Source organism: Meriones unguiculatus, chromosome 17 (genome assembly GCF_030254825.1).
Source record: "Meriones unguiculatus strain TT.TT164.6M chromosome 17, Bangor_MerUng_6.1, whole genome shotgun sequence".
NCBI classification, from domain to species: Eukaryota; Metazoa; Chordata; class Mammalia; order Rodentia; family Muridae; genus Meriones; species Meriones unguiculatus.
Window position 1 is genome coordinate 27426443 of NC_083364.1, and position 15280 is coordinate 27441722.

General features: G+C 47.6%; 1 protein-coding gene and 1 pseudogene across 3 annotated transcripts in view; one reads left to right on the forward strand and one right to left on the reverse strand.

Annotated features, from left to right (window-relative positions):
* LOC110548128 (L-lactate dehydrogenase A-like 6B) overlaps nt 1-15280 on the reverse strand; it is a 32265-nt pseudogene that overhangs the window by 15784 nt on the left and 1201 nt on the right.
* The window catches only part of St6gal1 (ST6 beta-galactoside alpha-2,6-sialyltransferase 1), a 119593-nt gene continuing 107354 nt past the window's right edge, over nt 3042-15280 (forward strand). For 2 of the 3 annotated variants that reach the window (XM_021636160.2, XM_021636161.2), the window contains exon 1: nt 3042-3509. The gene's annotated coding sequence lies outside the window, so the exon portion shown is untranslated. Of the gene's footprint in view, nt 3510-4297; nt 4452-15280 lie in introns of those variants that run through there. The other variant, XM_060370139.1, reaches the window with a different exon arrangement.

A 15280-nucleotide genomic window follows, 5' to 3' on the forward strand; every position in this document is an offset into this window, starting at 1 on the left:
TTTATATATGCATATATGTAAATACATACAAATATGTATTTTACATGCAAATATAAGCCTTTCACAAATGTGAAGATACAAATTCACGTAAATTATCTTTATTATATTTTTTTACTTCCATTTAAAAATTTGCTTTTATATATACATTTGTTTTTACATATACTCTTAAGTATATGAGGGTCCCTATGCACGTATGTGCACCATTTGTGTACCAATGCCCATGAGGGCCAGAAGAGGGCACCAGATCCCCAGGAACTGGAGTTAGAGGTGGTTGTTGAGCCACTGTGTAGGTGTTGAGAACCAAAGCAGGATCCTCTACAAGAGCAGCAAGGGCTTTTAACCTCTGAGCCATCTCTCCAGCCCCAACTTCCTTTGGCCCTTCTTCTTTTCCTTCCTTCCTTCCTTCCTTTCTTCCTTTCTTCCTTTCTTCTTTCCTTCCTTCCTTCCTTCCTTCCTTCCTTCCTTCCTTCCTTCCCTCCTTCCTTCCTCCCACTTTCAGAGATACCAAGAAAAGCTAGTATTTTCTGTAAGAGTACAGTTAGGTAAACCATCTAGATGAGAAGATCTGGAAAGATCTGGAAAATGGGTGGATGGATGTTGGGGCTAGCGACATAGGAATGTGGAAGATTCCTGCCCAGGCTGTCTAGAGAATTTAAAGAAAGTTGTGTTGTCAGGAAATATCTGGTATTCTTGCCTTGTGACATTGTCAAAACATGACACCATTTTGCCTTCTTAAGAACATGCATTAAAAAAAAATATTGATGGCAACACACTTTAATCCCAGAACTTGGGAGGCAGAGGCAGGCAGATCTCTAATTTGAGGCCGGCCTGGTTTACAGAGCTAGTTAAGACAGTCAAAGCTAGACCAAGAAACCCTGTCTTGAAAACCAAACTGAAACAAAACAAAAAAACAACAAAAGTACTTTTTTTTTTTTTTTTTTGATAATAATATCATCTCTAATCCAAGAGAGCTGAAAAGTCTTGTTTGGAATTTAAAAAAATTTTTGAATATTTATAAGGAGATGACTTAACAGCACATAGTTCAGCTCCCAGGACCCATGCTGGGTGGCTCACAATCACTTATAACTCCAGCTCTAGGGAACCTGATGCCCTCGTCTGGTCTCTGAGATCATCTGTGCTCCTCCCTCACACATAATGAAAAATAAAATAATTCTTAAAGAAGATTTTGAAGTCAGATATGTAGTTAACTACTAAGTTGTCTTAGTGGCATGGATCATAAAGATTGGCTTTAGGGCAAGAACATGGAAAATCTCACTGCATGACCCCTGAAAATTTCCTGGGATCGCCCCTACATATCTGCTTGCCTGTCCCAGACCCCCAGGGCTTCTTCTTAGGCCTGCCATGGTGTGTGGTTATTATCAGTCCAGCAAGTTCAAAACTCAGAGAGAACCCCTTCCCTTGTTTATCTTCTTCCATTGGTTGGAGTTCTAGAAAAGCAGAACTCAAGACGAGGAACTGTGCCACATCTAAAAAGTCCCTCTCCTATTGTTGGGTTTTTAGTTCCTAAGTGGAGTTGAAACAAGCAGCAGGCTGAAAGAGAAAGGATTGAGGCTTTCAATGAATACAAGGATTCTGACGTCTCAAGGGCCTGGTTGGCTGAATTTCCTCATCCATAAATGAGCTTAGCTCCTAGTGTAGCAAAAGAGACACGATCATGAGCAAGGTGCCTGCCTTTGGTGGTTATTGCTCAGATACCCTCTCTTCATGTCCTGTGTCAGTATCTTAACAGATCTCCACCGCTGTCAGCTTCCGTGCCAGTCTTCCCATTTACCACTCTCTGCTCCCGCTCCCATCTTCTAATATGGCAGCAGAAGAATCGATGTAAAACACAAAGATGCACTGTATGCCGCAGATAAAATCTTTTAAAGGCTCCTTAGGGTAGTAGAACAAAACCTTCGGCCTTCGTTTGTCTTCCTCTGTTTATGGACATCACAGTGAACTGTCACTAGCACGCTCAGTAGGCCCGGCCCCACGTTGCTTGCTTCATACAAACCATTTCGTGTAATCATGCAAAACAGTGCTGTCCTCTGGGCCTCCATGTTGCAGACGAGAAAAGGATGGCTCAGAAAGACCGTGGAACTCACCCAAGAACAAATAGCTTCTTGGCTACGGAATTGAATTCACTGTCTGGCACTTTTGGATTCGGGTCTCTGTACTGAGCCACTGCCTCCAGAGCAGCTGGGGGAGGACAAAGAGTGGAGGGGACCGGAATCAAAAGATGAAGGAAGGACGATCTAAAAGAAAGGTGCTGGGGAGGAGGATGCAACCTTTTCTCTCCCAACCACCAGCGTTCTCCTCTGGACTTGAAGAAGGCTCTGACCCCAGCTTCAAGCCATTTTGCTTTCCCAGAAGACCCAGACCAGCAGGTTTCTGCTTTCCTTGGGGGTTCTGTTTGATTCCTCTCCCAAAGGTGGGTACTCGGCAGATATTTGGAATATGATTGCCGTCTCCGGTAGTCGCATCTCTTCTGTGGGATATGCAGAACTGAAGGGGTACCCCGAGCGCCTGCTTCCAGCCCTTTTACAGATTGTTCAGTCTTTGGGAAGTGGCCTCTGAGTAATCAGATACGGTCCGGCTGCTCCTTCAACAAAATGTGTCCTCCTGACTTCTCCAGTAGCCATGTTCTAATCCCTATGGAAGGAAGGTACTCGGTGCCTGGCTGTGTTCAATATTTTAGCTGAGGCCTGTCTGCTTGCATACCTGCATTCTGGTTGCGGGGTTCCAGAAAATCTTCCTCTCAAAAAAAAAAAAAAGATGGTGTGTGCAAGCCACAATTGATGTTGGGTGAATTTTGTTAAACTCTAAATCTTATTAGACTCTACATAAAAGTTTGAGTTTTCAGAGGGGTTAAGGTATGACTTGCCTGATCAGGATCACCCTGTCAACACAGCCAGGACGTGCACCCTGGTAACTGCGTTTTTCGCCAGACAACACTAAAACCGATACTTTGGGACGTGCGGGGGTGGGGTGAAAGCAGCCTTTGGGCTTCCTCGCCTGCCGCATAGCTCCGCCCCCAGGCTCGCTCTTTGTGGGGGGACCGCAGATTTCTGCATCTCGGGGAGCCCAGAGCAGGCACCTTTAACCCTACGCCTGCTCGCTGGCGACCTCCAGAGGGCCAGGACGGTTTGGGAACCGGTGTGAATGAGGACTCTCCTAGTTTAACGACTCTATTTGCATAACGGAGACCTCGCTTCCTCCCGCCCGTCTGCACTGCTTTTTCTTCCCTCCTTCCCCGGCCCCCTGCACCCGCATCTGCCAGTCCCTACAAGACCCCCTTCTCAGGGGACTCACTCGGAGTCCCGTGCTCTTCTTCCCCGACCCGGCGAGGTCTGGAGGCACCTGGGGGAGTGGAGTTCAGGACCAGGCTGGATTGGGGAGCCGCCCTGGCACTGCCCGACGCTAACAAAGGGAATAGGGCTAACAAAGCCGGCCGCGCGAGCGCTCGGTGGGTTCGTCGGCCGCCGCCTTCCCGGCTGGGAGCGCAGCAAGTGAGTAGGGGCGAGGCGGGCGGCACGGGCCGGGAGGAGGGGTGCAGAGGTGAGCCGAGCCGCCGTCAGGGCTTGGGGGTGTCTGTCGCTGGCCCAGGGGAGGGGCCGCCTTGGCCTCCCGTCGCTCGCCAGTCTGCAGATCCATAACAAACCCACGTGTGCGGTGTAGGGGTGGGGAGGGGGAGGCGCGGCAGCGTCCTTATTGTGTAAGGCGTTGCCTCGCGGAGTGCGGGGTCCCTTCAGGTCTTGCTCACCGGGGTAACAGATCCGAAGAGATCTGTAACAGATCCCGCCGGAGGGAGAAGGAGCGCAGGCACCACAACAAACGCACATGTACCCTTGCCAGGGACCCGGGGCGCAGCTAGCCAGCCCTGCTGAGCGCTCTGCGGAAACGCCTCCGGGCAGGTTTTTTGTCCCAGCCAAAACCAAGGGGTGCGGCGCTTGGAGGCCACACGCTGCCGGAGGGCGAGAGAGACGGTTCGCCAAGGCACCCTGTGAGGGGTCCGACTAAACCTGTAGATTTTAAAAGGGAAAGCACAAACGAAAAAGAACCTATAGAAAGCCACCCACGCCCCCTCCGTGTGCTCTGATTCTCCGCACGTGAGATGGACAAGCGGTCCCCCGTCCCCCAGAGGTTTTCCTAGAGCTTTGGGTTGAACTAAGGGCCTCGTAGGCACCCTTCTAAGTCGGTGCCCGGCACACCATTGTCCGGGTGCTCTGGCGACTGCCCCTGTTGGGAAATCTCGAGCGCCTCCCTAGCCTACCGAAAGAATAGTCCAATTTAAATTCACCAGCGAGGTCTTGGGTTTCTGCTTGCACCTCGCCTCGGATGAGGTCCCCTGTGCGTAGACACTCCAGGTGTCGCTGGCTCCTCCTCTTCACACAAGGCCACCCAGGGCCTCTCCTCTATTCAGGAGTATCCGAGGCCCGAGGCTCGCAGAGGTAGGTCTGTTGTTTGCTCTGCTTTTTCCTTTCCTTTCACTCTGCTCAACGCAGCCACATTTTACTCCGTGAGGTCTGGGCTTGGCAGCCCCGAGGGCGAACAGAGGGGTGGACAGATGCTAGGCAGCCTGTGCAGGAGTGACAGCGTCCTGCCTAACTGATGCTTCACCTTGGGTAGTTCCCGCCGAGACTAACCTGTCTCTGAGGAGAACTGGACAGCCTCCAACCGTGTACCATCGCTATTAGAAGGGTCTGGGCAGCAGCTAGGGAACCTTGTGTTTTACAGGCAGGAAACTGTCAGCCCCTTCCTTGGGTATGGGTCTCCCAACTGCACCGCCTGCATCCAAAGGATTCTGTGGTTAGCTTAAAAGGCAGTAGCCTTAGGCAGAGCAAAGTGAAACAAAGAAAATAATTCAAATTGGAAACTGCACCCTTCCATTATACCTTTCAAGAGGTCTCTGTTCAGTGGAGAAGAGAGACTTAGTAATTCCCCCGGCCCGTCCTGCTTCCATAACTTTGCTCTCCTGGCTGCGCCCCCCCCCCCACCTCCCGCCGTTGCCCCCCTCCCCCTCCCCGTGTTCTCAAATTGAATTAAGGCCAACTACAGAGGCATAGATGTTTTGCCTCACGTCCCGGTGCTGAGAGGCCTTTTGTTTGGGCAGAAGCAGGGGCTGTCGACACCCCCCCCCCCCAGGAAAGTGTTTCTTGTAAGCAGCTGCCCCTAGCCCCTTGCTAAAGAGCAGGCATTGTTTTCATTGATTTTATTTAATTAATTTATCTATTATTTACGAGTCCCATGGAAGTAACTGTACTTTCTGTGTTTGGCAGAGGAGAAGCAGGCATCGGAAAGAACACTGTGGCCCTTTCCCCCACAGCTAGCTGTGGTCTGTGGCTTCTTTTTCCACCCTTCACCTTCTAGGTGTGTTTACTTTCCCCTTCATTTCCAGGTTGTTTAACATGTAATGTCAACGTAAACAAAAACAAAAACACCACAGCTCTCAACTTAAAGGAAATGAGAGATAGTTTATTCTGGAGCCACTTTGAGGGACCATGGCCAGAGAACACAGATTTAGGCTATCCCAAATTCCATGCTCCAATGTGGGAGCAGTTTCTCGGAGTTTTTAGAAGTTTTACGGAACAGACAAAGTTATGAATTAAGGGAAGTTTAAAATACATTGGTGGGTGTGTCAGTGAGGTGGGTACATACAGTTTGGGAAGCTTTTCTGCAGGCTCAAGGTTCCCCGTGATGGCATTCCTAGCCTTTAGATCGTAAGAGTTAGTTTCCTGCTAAGTTGATAGAGTCTAAAAAGCTTTTTATCTGTTGTCACAAGATGTTAGTTCCAACACGGGGTTGGGGTTGAGGCTGAGGCTGGGCAAAGAATGGACAAGGTGGGATGAGGTAGGGGGTGAGTGGGTGGGGGTGCAAGAAATGGTTGTTCTGGAGGACCAGAACTTAACCCAAGATATTAGCCTCTGGACCTGCAAAATCCCATTCTCCACAGTACTGAAATTCCAATCAGCTAGATCAGTCTCTGCAGGCACAGATTCCTTTCTGGAGTTTTTGTTCACAGCCAGGTCATTTGTCTCCTCAGGATGCTACCCCTGTAATGAACTTGAGGCTCTTCTTGTTTTCCACATGGGAAAACTGAGGACCCGAGAAGAGAAATTACTTGCTCCCAAATACACAGAAACACACAGCCAACCTACTTTTTAGTGTCTCCTTTTGCGTCAAAGGGAAGGTGTTGCCTCAAACGAGTTGTTGGTACCCCGGAGTAAAGTCAAAGTTATTATGGTTGCGATAACAGCACCCTTTAAAGTCAGACAATGAGCTCCTTAAGGACTTAACTGGGCTTGGCTGTTAGGCAGAGGAATGGATGCTGATGGTGGGTATGGCTTGGAGTGTTGCAGTTTAGGACCGAGAAGCAGTTTTCTTTGGCTTGCTGAGTGGTTCACTTTGTCCTTGTCCTGGGAAGCTGCTTTGCAAGTATTTGCAAAGCAAAAGACAGTGAGCAGTCAGTAGACGTGGAGAGACTCCATTTAGAACTTCACAATAGTTAACCTCCTGGCTCCCAGGAAGGAGGTGCTGCTAGAGGCCTTAGAATCTGAGGAAGGCATGGGCGTGTAGCTCACTGATTGTACCTGGCATATCTGTGTGTGGCTTTCAGCGATAAGAATAATTTAGGGAAGCATGTTTTTTTTTTGTTTTTTTTTCCTTTCTTTCTTTCTTGCTGGTCTGCATGCCTTCCCAGACTTCATGATAGCACTGTGACTCCCATAAATATGTTTTTCTTTATAGGCTCAGTCGCAACATCAACATCATGCGATGTTATTGTTCCGTGTTTAAATACTAGAGATGATTTTCCTAAGCATTACTACAAAGGTCATATCAGATCAGAAGTGTTCTGGTTATAAAAATAAGACACTCCCATTGGAGAACATTTTTAAAATACAGGAAACATTAAAAAAAAATCCACTATCACCAATAGTCATTTACTGTCTGGTAATTTTGTTTCTGGAGTTCATAAAACAAAACAAAGCAAAACGAAAGATGGCTTTTCTTTTCTTCTCAAAATAATCGAGAATTATTGTATGTATAGTTATGGCTTTTGTATTTCATTACAAAAAAAAACAAAAACCAACGTTTTGATGATGGCCTGCCTAGCACCTTCACATTCCCATGGACCCATGGGATCTGCTCCCTTCAATGCTTGTTTCAGTGAAGGAATGTCAAGGATAGAACCACGCCCTCTTCTCTTCCATCCCTGCCTCAAACCTTCAAACGTTAGCCACAATTTTTTTCTGAGAAAGCCAGAGGTGCTGGCACTACAGTGGAGGGAGAGGGACCCCATGCATGGCCTTGAGCGTTGACCTTGCTCTTGTGGCCTCTGAAAACTGAGCAGTAGAATTCCCGTCAGTGCTCAGTGAGCAACTCCAGGGTCGTTTGGCACACTGAGTAAAAGCCTTGAGGTCTAAAGGAGGAGATAAGGGTGTGTAGAGAGAAATGCTAGCCGGCTGCCAAACACAAGGGGAGACAAGCTGTCATGCCTGGATCAGTAGAAGTGTCGCAGTTGATAACATTCATTCCAGTTTACTTTCCTCAATTTCCAGCCGATAGAGCCTGGTGTACTATCGGGCTGGCTACACTGTAGAAGGCACGGCTGTGGAAGAAACTTGGGAGGTCTAGTCTAATAGCATACTGAGTCTTCAAGCGGAAGAGTTTTAGAAAGTCAGAGCACAAGCAATTCAGGATTTGAATTCTTGCTTGCCATTCACTGCCCAGCCAGTGTAGGTACGAAAAAGCTACCTAAATGTATTAAGCGTCAGTTAGTGTTCTGTATAAAAGGGGGGGCTTGCTGGCCTTATTCCATAGGTCATTTTTAAGGTGACATGGAAGGTAAAGACCAGCCACAGGTTAAGTCCTCAGGAAGTGCTAGCTATTATTGGTATAATGTTTCTCTCCTCCAAAGCTTTTAGAAGCTTTGGCCCTAAGGGTTTCTTACCGTGAAAGCAGGGTGTGGCTTTTTGCCCTGGGGGTGGGGAGGGGAGGAGAGGTTAATTAAAAAGTAGCCTCTACCAAATGACTAATCAAGAGAGGAACCATCACTTGCTTGGGGCCGGTTAATTGTGTTTGTTCTGAAAAACTTCAAACACACATAAACTGTGGGCAGTGAGTCCCCTACCTCCCTTCAACTCCTTAGGAAAATGCATGGCTGACCTCTAACCCTACCTCAACCCCATGTTACTTTAAAGCATGCCCCAGACATCTTATCAGCCTACCCATAAATATTTCACTCAGCCCAATGCTGCATATTTAAGGCACTGAGTTGTGTTGGCTCAGGGCCTGTCTCTTCTCAGGCCATTATGGAATCGGTCAAGCTTGTGGGGTGCGGGCCAAGGAGAGAGGGCACAGCAGTCCTGGGAACTTTTTTCAGCTTTACTGCACCATTATGGAGGTCATGCCATGTCCCAAAGAGACAAAGACAAAGTGGAAGGAACAAATTTAGAGTCCATCTCTTACTAGTTGCTTGTGACTTTTTTTTTCAGCACGTTTACAAAAATTGGGGGACTGCTGATTAAGGTACTATAAGTAGCCATTGTTAGATAGGCCTAAGCCATACTTGAGCCCAGCTTTTCTTGCTGAGAAGTGGTGTTTTAGAATGTAAAATGTATTTTTTTAGATAGCAAAAAATTAACCTGCTTCCGTGTGCTGTTTGTCACATACTCTTTGTCCCATTGCCTGAAGCCCTTGCGATCACGCCTCGTGTGCGTGCACCCTAGGCAAGCGATCATGGAGCCATGTCGTCTGCAGCCCTTCTGTTTCCCTAAAGTGTGTCCTCTTTATAGCTGGAGGAAGACCCTTTAGCTCCATCTGCCAAGTATTCATGGCCCTGTACAAATGGTTTTTGTTTTGTTTGTTTCTTTCTTGAAACACAGTCTCACTGTGTGGCCCCAACTGGCTTGGGACTCACGCTGGCTTTGAACTCACACAGATCCATCTGATCTGGCTCATGCCTGGCTCAGATGTTCTATATAAACCCAATTTATGGATTACACCATGTCTGCCGCTTTACAAACGAGTCTTTCGGTTTGTTGAACAAAACGGAAGTCTTTCCGTATTGGCGTGCACTGTTTTCTTCCATCTACATCACACTCTATGCCCTGATGTATTTACTTATCCGATCTTCCGCTAGGGGTTATGTTTGTCGTTCTCATAAGATATATTTTCAGTGTTTACACTTTGAGTATGTGGAAGTTGGTTGTAAACGTCACCGAATTACAGGAAGCCAGCTCTGGGGAGGGTGGCAATTGCATAAGACCAGGGACACTGAGGAAAACTGGACCAAAGCCTACCCAGGATGCTACCAGGAGACTGTATTTGGATGAAAAGGTATTTTTGGAACTAGCCTGACCTGGTTGAGTGCCCTCAGCTGCAAGTGCAAAAGCTGAGTTACGTCATCACCTTCTCGCCCATCCCATGGAGCTTCCAAATCTGTTACTTTCCCAAGAGTCAGGCTTGGGGATCTTGTGGGGAGGATGGAGACGAGGAGTGAAGAAGTGAGAAAAGGTGATGTTTGTTCTCTGGCTCTGGAGGAGGGGCTTTTCTACTCCATTGCGTTTTCAGATGATTTTGAAGGCGGTGCTTCCCTGAGTTCCACCCACAGAGGTGGGCTTTTGGAAGCAGGGATGGGGGTGGGGAGTGGGATGGGGTGGTTTCTGCCTCTTAAGTGCTGGGATTAAAGGTGTGCGCCATCACTCCCGAGGGAGTTAAAAAACATGAGTCCTCTCTCGTGGAGACTCTCACTGAGGGACTCTGTGGAAAAGAGAACCACTGTGAGGAAAGGGTGAGCTGGGTGGGGTGGGGATTGGTGAAGAAAACAGACCTGCCCAGCTGGGAGTGAGTTAGGCTACAGGGCAGAAAACTCTTTGTTATGGAGATGCACCAGACCTGGGTAGAGACAGAGGACTCCAGAAAGTCTTTGACTGTGTAGAAAGAAGCAAAGGATGTGAAATAGGCTTGAATGTTGCAAGTCAAGGACAGGAAAGCCAGTTTTCACCTACTCTGCAAATGTGGAATAGAATGGAAGCCTTCAACCAGGCCTGACTGTAGTTTTCTCCTGGATCTTGGCAACCCTCCACTGCTCTGTCATTGACATCAGCTCTGGCTTGACCTTATATTCATAAATTATGTTCTCAGGAATAAATATATCACATATACTTTAGATGACCAGAAAACATGGCAACTGGCTGAGAACTATGTGTCCCAGGAGAATGCCTGGAGTTCTTTTTATTCATTGTACTCTTTCTAAATCTGTATCTGGCTCCTGGTTAGCAGATTTTTTTTTTTTTTTACGTCATAGTTTTCTGATGTTACCTTTTTTTTTTTTCTTCATTGCAAGGCTGGGGCTTCATGCAAGGCAAGTACACTCTACCTGCTGTCCTGTATACCAGCCCCTCACCTAGCTTTAACATTTGCAACAATTAACCCCTTGTAACCTCTTGATGGTCCTCTGGGCTGGAACAGAGAGTACCTACCTCGTCATTTTGTTTTAACTCTTGGTTTAGTTTGATGAGGGAAACATGGCACAGGTTTTGCTGAGTTCTTGGTTCTCATTAGGCAGTGTGTGTGTGTGTGTGTGCGCGCGCGCGCGTGCGCGTTTTCAGCTAACCCTGAAAGCAAGACTGGTATCTTGGCGCTAGCAGCACAGTTTTGCAGATGAGATGAAAACCAAGGTTCAGAGAGAGCCAGAGACTTTCCTACAGGCCTGCTGCTGTTGGCGTGCAGTCGAGAGTGGAGGTAGATCTTGACCTCTTTCTCCACACTCTGTGGCAGGTGTCTTCACTGCCATTATCCAGTCCTTGGGGTCTGGGAGATGCTTAGTTCTGGTTGTCTATGAGGAGCCTCACTGAACAGTTCCTTCTTGCTGGGCTTGAGACAAGTGAAATAGTTTATGGGGCTGTGAGATGCATGTAGTGTGGCTCTCTCATCAGGCATATCTCTGCCCATTTCTCTTTCTGGTGGGATTCGTTCGCATCACGCTTAATCTCCCTTTTCCTCCTCCTTGCTCTTTAAAGCTGTGATGTCCACTTGTGGTCCCTATCTGCTTAAGGGCAGGGCTGAAGACACCCATGATTTGGCAGGGCCTGGGATTGGTGCCTACACAGCTTGCCACCTTCAACTTTTGAAACTTGAAAATGGAACGCAGTGTCACTGCTTTTGAGGGCGTGTCTTGCAGATGGGCTTCCCAAACAACTTCTTCTTTTAGAGACTGTACTCAGCAATAATTTGTTCTCTAAATAGTTGTTGAGTGCCTGTTATCTGCTTGACAAGAGACTGTCTCCAGAAGGCATATACTAAACACACACACACACACACACACACACACACACACACACACACACACACAGTAACCAGCAGGGCCTTGGAAGCTAGTGACAGGCGAACTTCCCACACCTTCCCGTTCTTCTCTTCTCAGGATCCCTAACTCTGTTCATTCATTAAACAAGTCTGGAGCCCCTGCTGCGTGCCTTGCACAGCACTCGTTTTGTCCCATCCAGAGCCTGAACCTGCTCAGAGGTACACTCGACACAATGATTACAACCCAGTCGGTGCACGTCATGACTCGAGTGTACTCAGGTCGGGGAGAAAGGTCTGGAAATGCTCTCTGGAAGGGGCGATACCTCAGCTAGGTGTTAGAAGGTGGCAGCTCTTACCTTTTGGCAGAAGAGCAACAAGGGCCTGCACAACAGAGGGTCAAGGGCGAGGGTCGGTGGATTGCGTGTGTTGAAGTTGACCGTGAGGAGGCGCATCCAAGTCGGGAAGCGTGGGGGACGAGGGTAGCGTGGTACCCATAGACACAGGACAGTCTTTCCTCACTCCCTGTGTGCTACACTGTTATTATCTGTTTTGTGGGCGAGTGAACAAAAGGCGAAGGCAGGCAGCTTGGTGACTCTCTCAAAGGCGTGTCGTTCGTTGAGCTGAGGTGTGAGGTGCTTGGACTTGACCCACAGTATCTTTCTCTTTGGTCAGGCATTTGTCCTCCACTCCAGGGCCTGCAAGGGCAAGCCGAGATCTGGTTTGCTGGCTGAGGTACCGCTCCTCCTTCAGTCTTTGAACGGGAGCATCCCTTGTCAGATCTTTGTTCTTCCTCCTGCCTCTTGGCATCACCCACTGCTGCTGCATTGATGGCGACCTCTCTCACGGCTTGGTTTTTTTTTTTTTTACTCCCATTTATTCAGCCAACCGGTAGACCAGAAATCTCCAAAGAAGCCTTCATGAGTGACAAAAAAGAAGATTTTTTTTTTCTTAAAATATTCCAGATTCATATGGGAATCCAAGCATTACCTGTGAAACATCCTGGATTAGGGATGGGCACTGTGGAGGGGCCGGAGCAACAGAGCAAGGGTCTTCAGCTGGACTGGACAGGTGGGTGGGATTTGGGAAGGGCCAGGTTCACTTACAAGCAAAATTGATCTGTCTTATGGAAAGATGAATGAGCTCTTCTGCCATTGTCTTCATCTCCCAGGATGAGTTCTGGTTTGGAGTTGGTTTTGGGTTAGGGGAAGAAGGGTAGGGTACTTGTTCAAAGCAAAGTTTATTGAAAATTAACAAATTGAGACCTCAAAGAATGGTGAAATTATGGGCTGAAATAAAGTTGTAGAATTACAAGAAAGACAATTGAGGGAAACGCAAGCAATCTTCTTAGAGAAAGTTAATAGACGAGCTGGGCGTGTAACAGCAGCTAGGTGGCAGAGCGCTTTCTCAGCATAAGTGAGGCTTCGTGTCCAACTCCTAGCAACACCCACACCTTGCTAGGGGAACTGAGTGGGATCCATTAAAAACCAAGTCGGTGGTAGAGAAGGGAAGCCTAAAGAAAAACCACAGTACGTCCAGAGGCTACACCTGCATTTTAAAGGCTGTACAAAGGTGATCCTTTCGAATGACAATAGGGGAATTAGTCCTAAATTTTATTTAAAAATTTGAACATAAGATGTTACATAAAGTCACTATCACGCAAGCATATAGTGTACAGGGAACACATCTAGTTCCTATGTCAACCATCAGGGAATTCCTGAAGGCGCATGCCATTCTTGTCCAAGTTCTAGTTGTCCAAAATCTGGTCACATGCCATACCTGGCCGCAAAGGCCTCCAGCAGGACTCCAGGTGGGAGTTGTATGATCTGGGAATTGGGATTGGAGAAGGCTTTTAGTGAGAGCAAAATTGAACAAGTTCCAAACCAGACAGGATGACCTGTGAGACCGTGGCTCTAAAACAAACACAGACAGGAAAACCCACTTAGGCTCATTAAAAATGAACGTTAGTGCTCAGAGAGTGGAGAGTGGGGTGGGGGTTGCAAACAGAAGGACAGGACGTTGTCTTTTCATGGGTATTTGGGAGTCAGTCATATAAACACCAACCTATAGGCAAATCCGAGAACCATGTAGATCATCAAACCCAGAAGCTGCTGGGGAAGACCTCCCGGAGGAGACCGTTTGCCCTGGGGGCTGAAGATCGATAAACCTTCCTGAAACGGCAATATGAGCTAATGCAAGACAAATTAAAATATATACATGCAGAAGCCGCTCTTGGCTGCCATGCAGCTGAGGAGGAGAAGGAGAAAAAGAAAAACGTGCGTAGAGAGAGAAGAGGAGGAGAGACAGAAAGAGAGAGAGTGAGAGAAGAGGGATGGCACCAAGTGTCCCGATTATCTAGCAAAGGGGGAGGGAAAGGAAGCCCTGCCCCTGGGCTGCAATGTTCAGAGTCGAGGGTGGGATATTCCAGCCACGCCCTGCTGGAGGTAGGGACCGAGGGATGCAGAAAGAACCTGGGAGGCCAGGTCTACTTTGGTATGTTAAATATGTACCTCAGCCACTCGTCCTGGGTCTGAAACCCAACAAAGTTGAGTTCTGAGGTGAAGATTTGAAAAAAGGGAGTAGCGAGAACACTTTGGAGGAGTGGAAGATCGTGGCCTGCCTGGGTCATGGTGAGTAACTTGTGGCTGGAGAACAAGGATGAATGAAAGAACAGCTGCTGTTAATTGTATAGCCTCAGCATGCCAGGAACCACACACGTCTTTATAAGCTGAGGATATGACCATTCTAAGTATGGTTAAGGGGAAGGTCTTATTGTAGATATGAGGCCTCCGGAAGAGCCTAGGGCAGGGAGAGAAAGAAGTAGATTGAATATGCCCAGTGGGCTGGACCTGGCCATGAGAGGAGAGAGAGACATGTAGAACAAGAGAGAAGAAAAAGCGAATGTGGGCAGTGGAGACTGAGAGAGAGGGTGAGTGGAGGGGAGCTGGAGTTTAGAATAGGAAGTGGGGTGAGAAGAGCTTAGCAGAGCCAGGATGTCTGCATGGACTCTGTAGCAGGTATGTGAGACAGGCCTGCATCTGCTTTGGTAGGCTAAGAGGCACCACAGATAACCATTTGTCCCCTTTGATAGTGATGAGGAAACGGCTCAGTTAGTGAAGGGCAATGGGTGACAGAATTTAGGGGAGCAACGTTTTTTTGGGGCCTAACAACAGCCCCACGGAATGCGTAGTTGTTTTTCCTGAGTAGATGAGGACACTGAAATTGAAACTGACTGACCTGAAGTCACTTAGGGTGAAAATGAGATTTGAACCCTATGGTCTTTCCGAATCGCCAAAGCCTGTCGTTTGCTCTAGTGCTGTGATTTGTGAGGTACAGAGAGACCTGATTTAGCTACGTTAATGAAACAAACAAACAAACAAAATATAAAAGACAAATGAGAAATATGTACTTCACAGGCTGCATTTTTATCAATAAACTTATTATGTTTTGTAGGTAAATATCTTATGTGCTTACATAATTACGTATATGTATGTTTTAAAGATGTATTTATTATTTATATAGTGTTCTGCCTGCATGTGTGCCTGCACGCCAGAAGAGGGCACCAGATCTCACTACAGATGGTTATGAGCCACTGTGTGGTGGCTGGGAGTGGAACTCAGGACCTTTAGAAGAACAGCCAGTGTTCTTAACCTCTGAGCCATCTCTCCAGCCCCACATAATTATATTCACCTGTAAAAGAAAATATCCTTCAGCTGTGTTTCATTACTGTGAAGAGACAGCATGGACCTGGCATCTCTCATAGAAAAGGCATTTAATTGGGGGTTTGCTTACAGTTTTAAAAGGTTAGTCCCTGGTCATCATGTTGGGAGGCAGACAGGCCTGGTGCTGGAGCAGTAGCTGAGAGCTTTACATTCTGGTCTGCAGGCAGCTGATGGAGACCTGGCGTGGGCTCTTGAAACCTCCAAGTGACCCACCTCCTAACCTTTCTAATCTTTCTCAAGCAGTTCTAGTCCCT